This window comes from Diospyros lotus, chromosome 6 (assembly GCF_014633365.1).
Source record: "Diospyros lotus cultivar Yz01 chromosome 6, ASM1463336v1, whole genome shotgun sequence".
NCBI classification, from domain to species: domain Eukaryota; kingdom Viridiplantae; phylum Streptophyta; class Magnoliopsida; order Ericales; family Ebenaceae; genus Diospyros; species Diospyros lotus.
Window position 1 is genome coordinate 26,413,658 of NC_068343.1, and position 8,593 is coordinate 26,422,250.

Below are 8,593 nucleotides of genomic sequence, written 5' to 3' on the forward strand. Positions count from 1 at the left end.
CGACTGCGATGAAAAAGGAGGCCAAAGAAGCCAGAGAAGAGGTCACACAAATAAAAGCCAGAGTTGAAGCCCGGGTAGTCAAGAAGTGCGAGGAGGGTGAATCCGAAACCTGCAGCCAATTCCTCTACACTTTATAGGAGAAACACCCTGAGCTAGACTTCTTCTTCTTTGGTGAAGAAGCAGTGGAAGAGGTGAAGAAGTTTGCTACTCAGGCTGCAAGGAAGGAGACTATCCCGGCTTCCTCTGTGCCGGACCAGGTGGGAGCCGACCTATCTTCTAAAGGTGCCTAAGATCAAGCTCCCCAAGATGTGACTCCTTCGAGCTAATGCCTTGTTCTAGAGCTTTGAGTTGTCTTCTCTTCTTCTTTTTTTTTCTTGTATATTAATCTCAAAACAATTCATTTTGCTGCATTTAATGAACTTTTACTACTTTGGTGTTTGCTGCAAGCTGAAAGTAAAGCATAGCAAACATATCTGATATTGTCTCATGCATGAGTTTAACTATAGTTAATTTAGAGACATCTTGGCAAGCAACTGATAAACTTTAAAGCCGAATAATCTTGAATAATGTGTTAGTAACAACTTATAAGGTTGAGCCGCGTGTCTAGTAGGTCGCAAGTGAGAATACTTAAGTAAATGAGGGCAAACCCCAGGTAACATGCCATAACTCGGTAAAAATTAGATTGAATCGTATTCCCCTGCCAAGCTATATGTCCAGATAGATCATAGGTCAATCCAGTTAACATACCATGACTTTAGGAGTTTAGCGAGGTCGAGATGAACGCCCAGGTGGGTCACAAGCCATGACTTTTTGGTCAGGATGAAAGGACTCCAGCTAGTGAACCATGACTTATAAATTTTTTAGCCGAAATGTTTGCTCAGTAGGCTCCAAACTGTGACATTGAGGTCAAGATGAATGAGCCCCAGCTTGCAAACCTTAGCCTAAGGTTGGGATCGAGATGAGTGCTCAGTAAGTCACAAACCATGATTGCAAAGGTCAAGTTGGATGGGCTCCAACTAGCAGGACTCTCGACCTCAAACTCGTTTCATTACCTAGTTCTCATTTTAAGAAAAGTCAGATGTAATGAGAATTCAGTTAACAAGAGAGAATTTTCAAAGTAAATGGAAACTTTCAGTAGCTATTGCGTGGTAAACAAAAAGTTTATTAACTACCATGGGGAAGTTATACAGATTGAGAAGGGTGAACTGCCATTTACTAAAAGTACGCTTGGAGATGTTTTGCATTCCAAGCGCATGGGACTTCTGCTCCATCCATGTTGGCCAAATAATACGCTCCATTCCCTAGGTTTTTCTTAACAACATAAAGACCTTCCCAGTTCGAGCCTAGTGTCTCATCACTGGCCTTGCTAGCCCCCGGAAAGACGAGGCGTCGTACGAGGTCACAGGGGTTATAACACCGAACTCAGACTTTCTTATTGTAATACCTCGCGATCCTTTGCTGGTAGATTTCAATCCTCATGTGAGCTGACTCCTTTACTTCCTCGAGCATAACAAGATTGGTAGCGAGCATGCGGTAATTATCTTCTGAGTTGAATGTGGCTCTTCGTTGGCTGGTTACCTCGTATTTTGCTGGATCATGGCCTCGTACCCATAGACCATAGAGAAAGGAGTCTCTCCCATGGTGCTGCGGGCTGTTGTCCTGTAGGACCAAAATACCTTCTATAGTTTGTCTGCCCAAGCTCCTTTTTTGGTCTCCAACTTAGTCTTCAAGATCTGTTTGATTATTTTATTTACGGCCTCAACTTGCTTGTTGGCTTGTGGGTGGTCTATGGCGGTATAGCTCTTCGCGATCCCCAATGAGCTATAGAAATTGACAAACAACTCGCTGTTAAACTGGGTTTCGTTGTTCGTGACTATCTGCTGAGGGAGTCCAAACCTGCAGATGATATTATTCCAAACAAATTTTTCTACCATTGTAGTGGATATTTCTACGAGCTCTTTCGCTTCTGCCTATTTGGTGTAGTAGTCCACTACAACTATTGCGTGTTTGCAACCGCTATGAGCTATTGGAAATGACCCAATTATATCCATGCACAAGATAGCAAAGGGCTACGGCAGCTCATTTGCTGGAGGTAGGCTGGTGGAGTTCGTGGGACCTTCACAAACCTTTGGCACTTATCGCACTTCATAGTAGGCCAGTAGAATCCTTGGCAAAGCGCTTTCTAAGCCAGAGACAGTCCCCCAGCATGATTTCCACAATGGCCTCCATGGATCTCCTCTAGGACAGTCTAGCAATCGGGGTCATCTATGCACCTCAATAGCGGGGCCGTAAATCCCCTTTTGTAAAGTATGTCGTCATAGACACAATATCTGGTTGCTCGAGCTTATAAGCGACACGCCTCCAACTTAATTGCTGGTAGCTTTTTGTCTTGTAAATAGTCGAGAAGAGGGCAGATCCATAAATTCGGAGATATCACAATTGCAATTACCTCACCTCGCTATTCTATGCTTGGTGTTAACAAAAACCCTACTGGTACGACTCCCAGGAAGTCTGTATCTCTGGCTGTTGCCAAGCGTGCTAGAGCATCCGCGTGGTAGTTTTAAGCCCATGGAATTTGATTCACCTCATAGTTTTGAAACATATGTAGTAGCTCCCGCACCTTTTGTAGGTAGGTGGCCATCTTAAATCCCCTGGCTTGGTACTCGCCTCTTATTTAGTGTACAATGAGCTGAGAATCATTGAAGATAGTTAGACATTATGCCCGTATCTCCTTTGCCAAGCACAAACCTACAAACAACACCTCATACTCTACCTCATTGTTGGTGGCTCGGAAGCCAATTCTCAATGCACAAAGGATTTTATACCTATCTGGGCTTATCAACAGTACTCCAACTCCGACTCCTTGCTCGTTAGAGGACCTGTCAATATATAACTCCGATGAGGGACCTTCTGAGGATTCGGGCTCCTCCTCTGCTAGGCCTGTGAACTTAGCAATGAAATCTGCTAGCACTTGCCCCTTTATGGCCAACCTCAGCTTGTACTCTATGTCGAATTAAGCAAGCTTGATGGCCCACTTAAGTAAAAGGCTGGATGTGTCTAGCTTTTGCAGGACCTGCTTCAATGGATACTTAGTCAAAACGTCAATCCGATGCACCTGAAAATAAGGGCGCAACTTCCTCGACATCACCACCGGGTACTGCACCTTGTCATCTTCTCACACTAGTGCCGCACTGATAACATATTGAGATACCCCCAAATAGACAATCAACTCCTCTTCTTCCTTGGCTTTTGACATGAGCGGAGCTTGTCCCATATACTCTTTTAGCTATTGAAAGGCATCTTCACATTCCTTCGTCCACTGAAATTTTTTGCTTGCTTTAACACATTAAAGAATGGAATACACTTATCAGAAGCCTTGGAGACGAACTTGCTGAGGGCAACAACCTAGCCGTTAAGGCTTTGCACCTCCTTTATGCTGGCTAGCGACCTCATGTCAAGTAGGGTTTGGATTTTCTCAGGATTAGTCTCGATCCCCCTATCATTTACCATGAAACCCATGAATTTCCAAAAAACATGCCAAATGTGCATTTAAGCGGGTTGAGTCTCATCAGATATCTCCTGAGGATCTGTAACATCTCTTCCAAATCCAGCACGTGATCCTCGGCCTGCTTGGAATTTACTAGCATGTCGTCCACATACACTTCCATAGTTTTTCCAATCAAATCCTCGAACATCATGTTAACCAGGTGTTGTTAGGTCGCCCCTATATTTTTCAGCCCGAAAGGCATCACCTTGTAGCAGTACAACCCTCGATCCATAACGAATGAGGTATGCTCCTCGTTTTTAGGGTTCATGGGAATCTGGTTGTACCCCGAATAAACATCCATGGAGCTGAGAAGTTGGTGACCAGCCGTTGCATCCACGAGCTGGTCTATTCTGGGTAGAGGGAAGCTATATTTTGGGCATGCCTTATTCAAATCTGTGACGTCAACGCAGGTCCTCCACTTCCCATTCTTGTTCTTTGCAAGGACCAAGTTAGCTATCCAGATCGGGTAATGAATTTCTCTGATAAACTTGTTTGCTAGGAGCTTGTCTACTTCCTCTTTTAAGGCCGCGTAGCTATCATGGGTCTCATCTTTTGGTGAACTAGCCTATGATTAGGGTCTATGTTAAGACGGTGCGACATCACCCTTGGATTTATCCCCCACATATCCTCATGGTTCCATGCGAAGACATCTAGGTTTTCTTTAAGGAAGTATGTCAACTAGGAATTCACATTGGGGGCGAGGTCCTTACCCAACTTGAGACACCTCTCCGTATTTGGACTACTGACCGGTACATTCTGCAGCTCCCCTACTGGGTCGATGGCTCTATCACAATCCACTTCACGTGGGTGTAGATTGTGGTTGACTCCCTTCTCACTGGTTAGTCGTGGGTTACCTCCTAAGACAACGTTAACCTTCTTTCCCTTTGCCCCCATCTTTACTACATCCTCGTAGCAATGCCTCGTTAAGTACAACTCACCTCGCATGTATCCTATCCTGTTATGAGTTGGAAACTTGATTATGAGGGCCCTGGTCAAAACGATCAGGTTTAGTACATTCATTGCTAGTCTTTCAGGACAACGTTGTAGGCTGAGAGGCAATTGATGATCAGAAAGTCTATCAGGACGTAGCTTGGCGATCTGAGTCCTCAAACAGTGATCGAGAGCCTGAGACACCCCATCAGAATCACTGCATCTCCAATGAAGCCATAGAGTGGCTCCGGGATGCCACCAACTGTTTTGATCCCAACCCTATCTGGTTGAAACATCCCTTATACATCAAATTTACCGAACTACCAGAATCTACCATAATCCTTCGTACCTCAGCATTGCCAATTCTGGCTTGATCAATGAGGTCAGCATTATGAGGCCAATGCACACCCTTGGCATCCTCCTCTATGAAAGCAATGTCATCTGCGACTATTTTGGCTTTCTTAGCTGGTCCTTCCAACCTGTTGTGCCCTACGAACAGGAAGTGATTAGACTCTCGTACATACCGCTCATGCGATCTGTTGGAAGTCCCTATAATATGATGTCCACCATGAATTGTAAAAATAATCCTTACTGCAGGTGCATGATCCAACTCGAAGACGTGATGGGGGAACTGTTGTGCTTGCTGCAAGAGCCGCTGATTCTTTGATCGCACAACATAATCCCTTAAGCAACCTCTCCTAATTAATTCTTCAATTCCATCCTTCAGTTCCCAACACTCAGAAGTATTGTGCCCCACCTCATTATGGTAGGCACAAAATTTATCCTTGTTTCTGAACCTACTGGGGGTTTTTATTGGGTTGGGCTTCCCAAAGTCTTCTTTGCTCTTCTCGGTGGCAAAGATAGTATCCTGTGTATCTGACAAGATACTATAATTTTCATAGCGACCTTGGCAAGGAGGTTGCTCACCTCTCGACTCATTCCTAAACTTCTTAGCGACCTGATCGTTGGGGTTTCCTACATGGCCTCATTTGTCTTTTCCACCGTTGCCCCTCTTCTTACCTTAGTGGGAGACTTCGGCCTCGCTCTTCTGGTTCTAGGGATTTCTTGAACCAAAAGTTTCCTCCCACCTGATCTCTTTCATAGCTCGTTCGTAGAACTCGCCTAGTTCCTTCATCGGGGACTTATAGATGCTCTCATAGAGCTTTTTGTCCTTGTGAAGTCTGACGAAGATTGCTATCAATATACTCTCATCGAACGGGCTCTCGACGTTGTTGATATCTCGCCTAAACCTGGAAATGTAATCTTTTAGAGACTCATTAGATCGTTGAAACACCGTTAAAGGTGACATGTTAGGGCGAGTTGTCTCCTTAACGCTCTGTACTGGTTGGCAAACTTTAGCTGACATTCTTCCCAGCTACATATGCTGCGAGAAGGAAGATTCCTTAGCCAAGTCCAAGGGATGTCCCCTAAGGTCACCGGGAAAGCACGACACTTGACCAACGAGCTAGTTGTCTGGAGGTCCATCTGGATATTGAAGGCATCCAGATGGTCATAAGGATCATTATCCCCATTGTACTGAAAGATGTTGGGGAACTTGAACCTGTGAGAAAGAGGTTCTTGCTAGATTTCTCTGCAGAACGGGGTCCTCTCCCCATAACTTTCCTTCCAGTCTCGTACCTCATGTCGTGCCTCCAATTGTCGGACCTTTTGCAGTAACACCTCCATAGTCGAGTACTGATCCGCAGACTGCTCGGTATGAGACCACTTATCTTGTCTGCTCTCTTACTCCAGCGAATAGCGATCTCACAGCATATGCCATCTCCTATTTTCGAGATTTGATGAGTTGTGGTATGGGGCACGGCCCGGGCTGACCCTAATTGAACTTTCTCCCTGAAACAAGTTTCCATGTTGTCGATTCCCTTTATAAAGATCTTCACGATGATCTCCATAATGATTCACCCTCACCCTCAAGCTAGTGGGGTGCACCTCTAATTCATTCTCTCGAGGTTGTCGTTCCTTCGATCTTCTAGACCGCGAGTTTGAGGAATGTACTGATTCAACCCGTCGCGATGTTCCTCTAACTTCTTTTCCGTTTGGAACATGTCTTTCACCTTGAGGCTGGAGGACATCCCTGGGTGGCGCAACCTCCACCTGTCTTTAGGCGGCTTGGGCCTGCGTTTGGGCCAACGTCCTAACTGTATTAGCAAGCTGCATAACTATATTCTCCAGCGCTTCTTGACGTTGTTGCTAGGCCTGAATTGCCTCTATTTCGGGGATAGGGGTCACAGGCTGGCATGGAACCCACGGGGGCATGCCGGTGGTGGCTCTAGTCAATGGGGGAACAGAAGTAGTTGTTGCGGCTACGATTGGACCCCCGATTGGCGGAACTTCCTGCGGTTAGATAACATGATCTTTAGGTTAATTTTCCATTGCTTCAGAACTCCTCGTATTCTTTCCTCTTGCCATTGATATCGATCAGAGCGGGCCCTTCCTCTAGCGCCAAAATGTTTACATCGGGAATCAGTCGACTGTGATTCGTTCGCCCACATTGTGAAAGTAAACACGATTTCAATGAAAAAGAAAGAAAGATGGGGTATACAAGAAAGTTTTTATGTGGTTCAGCTTGAACGATACCCAGTCCACGACTGTCCTTCTAGTTAGTTCGGTAGAGTAACATTGTGTTATTGTTTGTCCCCATACAATAGTTTTAGACCCTATTTATAGTATGAGGTGTTTACAACTGAGATCCAATTCAAAACAAGAAGATAATATCACGTTGATAATGCTTTCCTTATCTGCTCCCTCCTAATCAGGAACATATTCTGCCTTTACAAAGATCCGATTTGCCTTAGATTAGGAATGTTGACTTCTTCTCTAATCGTTTTCGATAAATTCGTTATTTTTCTGTGACGCGAGCTGAGTAGCCTGACGGTGTGTCTCGCAGTTTAAGACATTCCGCAATCTAAACCCAATCGAAGCGACCTGAGACCTTGCCCTGATGTCCTCAACTCGGGACTTATTGGGCTTCGAAGCATTGGGCTGATCCACTGGACCGTTTCCAACCCATGTAGCGTGATCTAGAAAATACCCATAACAAGTTGTAAAGAGAATTGTCGGTTGATGATAAAAATAGTAAAATCTGGTTTATCTCCCTTTACCTCAATCATAATGATAAATATAAAATATAATTGTAATTATTTTGATATGTTGGGTAGGGGGAATACCAAACTCCTTATTTATAATGATAAAAGTAGGCTCTCATCAAAACTCTTTACAAATTATCATTTACATCTTCTAAATTAAATAGAATTATAAGTAATCAATTATCTTATTAGATTAATATAATTATATTTAATATTAGATTTGATTATTTTATTAGATAAAGACCATCATATCTCATAAAAAATTTATATTAATTATGCTATAATATATTAAATTATTATTATTAATTTATTTAATAAAATATTTTTTAATTATTACGTGAGTTACACAATAATTTTTACATATAAAAAAAAGAGTCACATGTGTTTCTATTTCCAACATAGAAAAACCAAAGCAGAACACAGAAAGGTGACATGTCAGACGAGCAAATTCAAGTGGTCTCGTTGGATAGGAATCACGTTCTGCTTTGTTAGGTAGCGGCCATTTTCTTTTCAAACAATGGTCCTAAATTGATGAACCATCTTTGCTTGTTTGTGCAGTCAGGAATTTAGGTAGAATTCTTTCGAAATCCCTACATTTTGGTGTATACTACATATATATATATATATATATATGTTTAATGGTTGGAGTTCAGCAAATGGACTTGCATAAAGGGGCAACTGCCATTCTATAAGAGAGAGAGAGAGAGAGAGAGAGAGAAGACAACTGCTACTTAGCCCCCCAGCAACTGCAGCATATCCAGAGGGTACTTTCATTAGGCTATTCTCGAATACAAAAATAGTATGTATGTCATAATAATAATAATATCATCAATTTTATCGCTTTTTTATTTATTACTTTTTTTTATGTTGTCTTCTTATCTTATTCCTTATTATATATGTAATACATTGAAATTTTTTTTTTTTTTTTTTGTGATTCACCTAGGCTGTCCAAGTTTCACTTAATTAATTCTCAGGATCAGGTGCCCTTTTTCTTGATATACTCCTGGGTAAA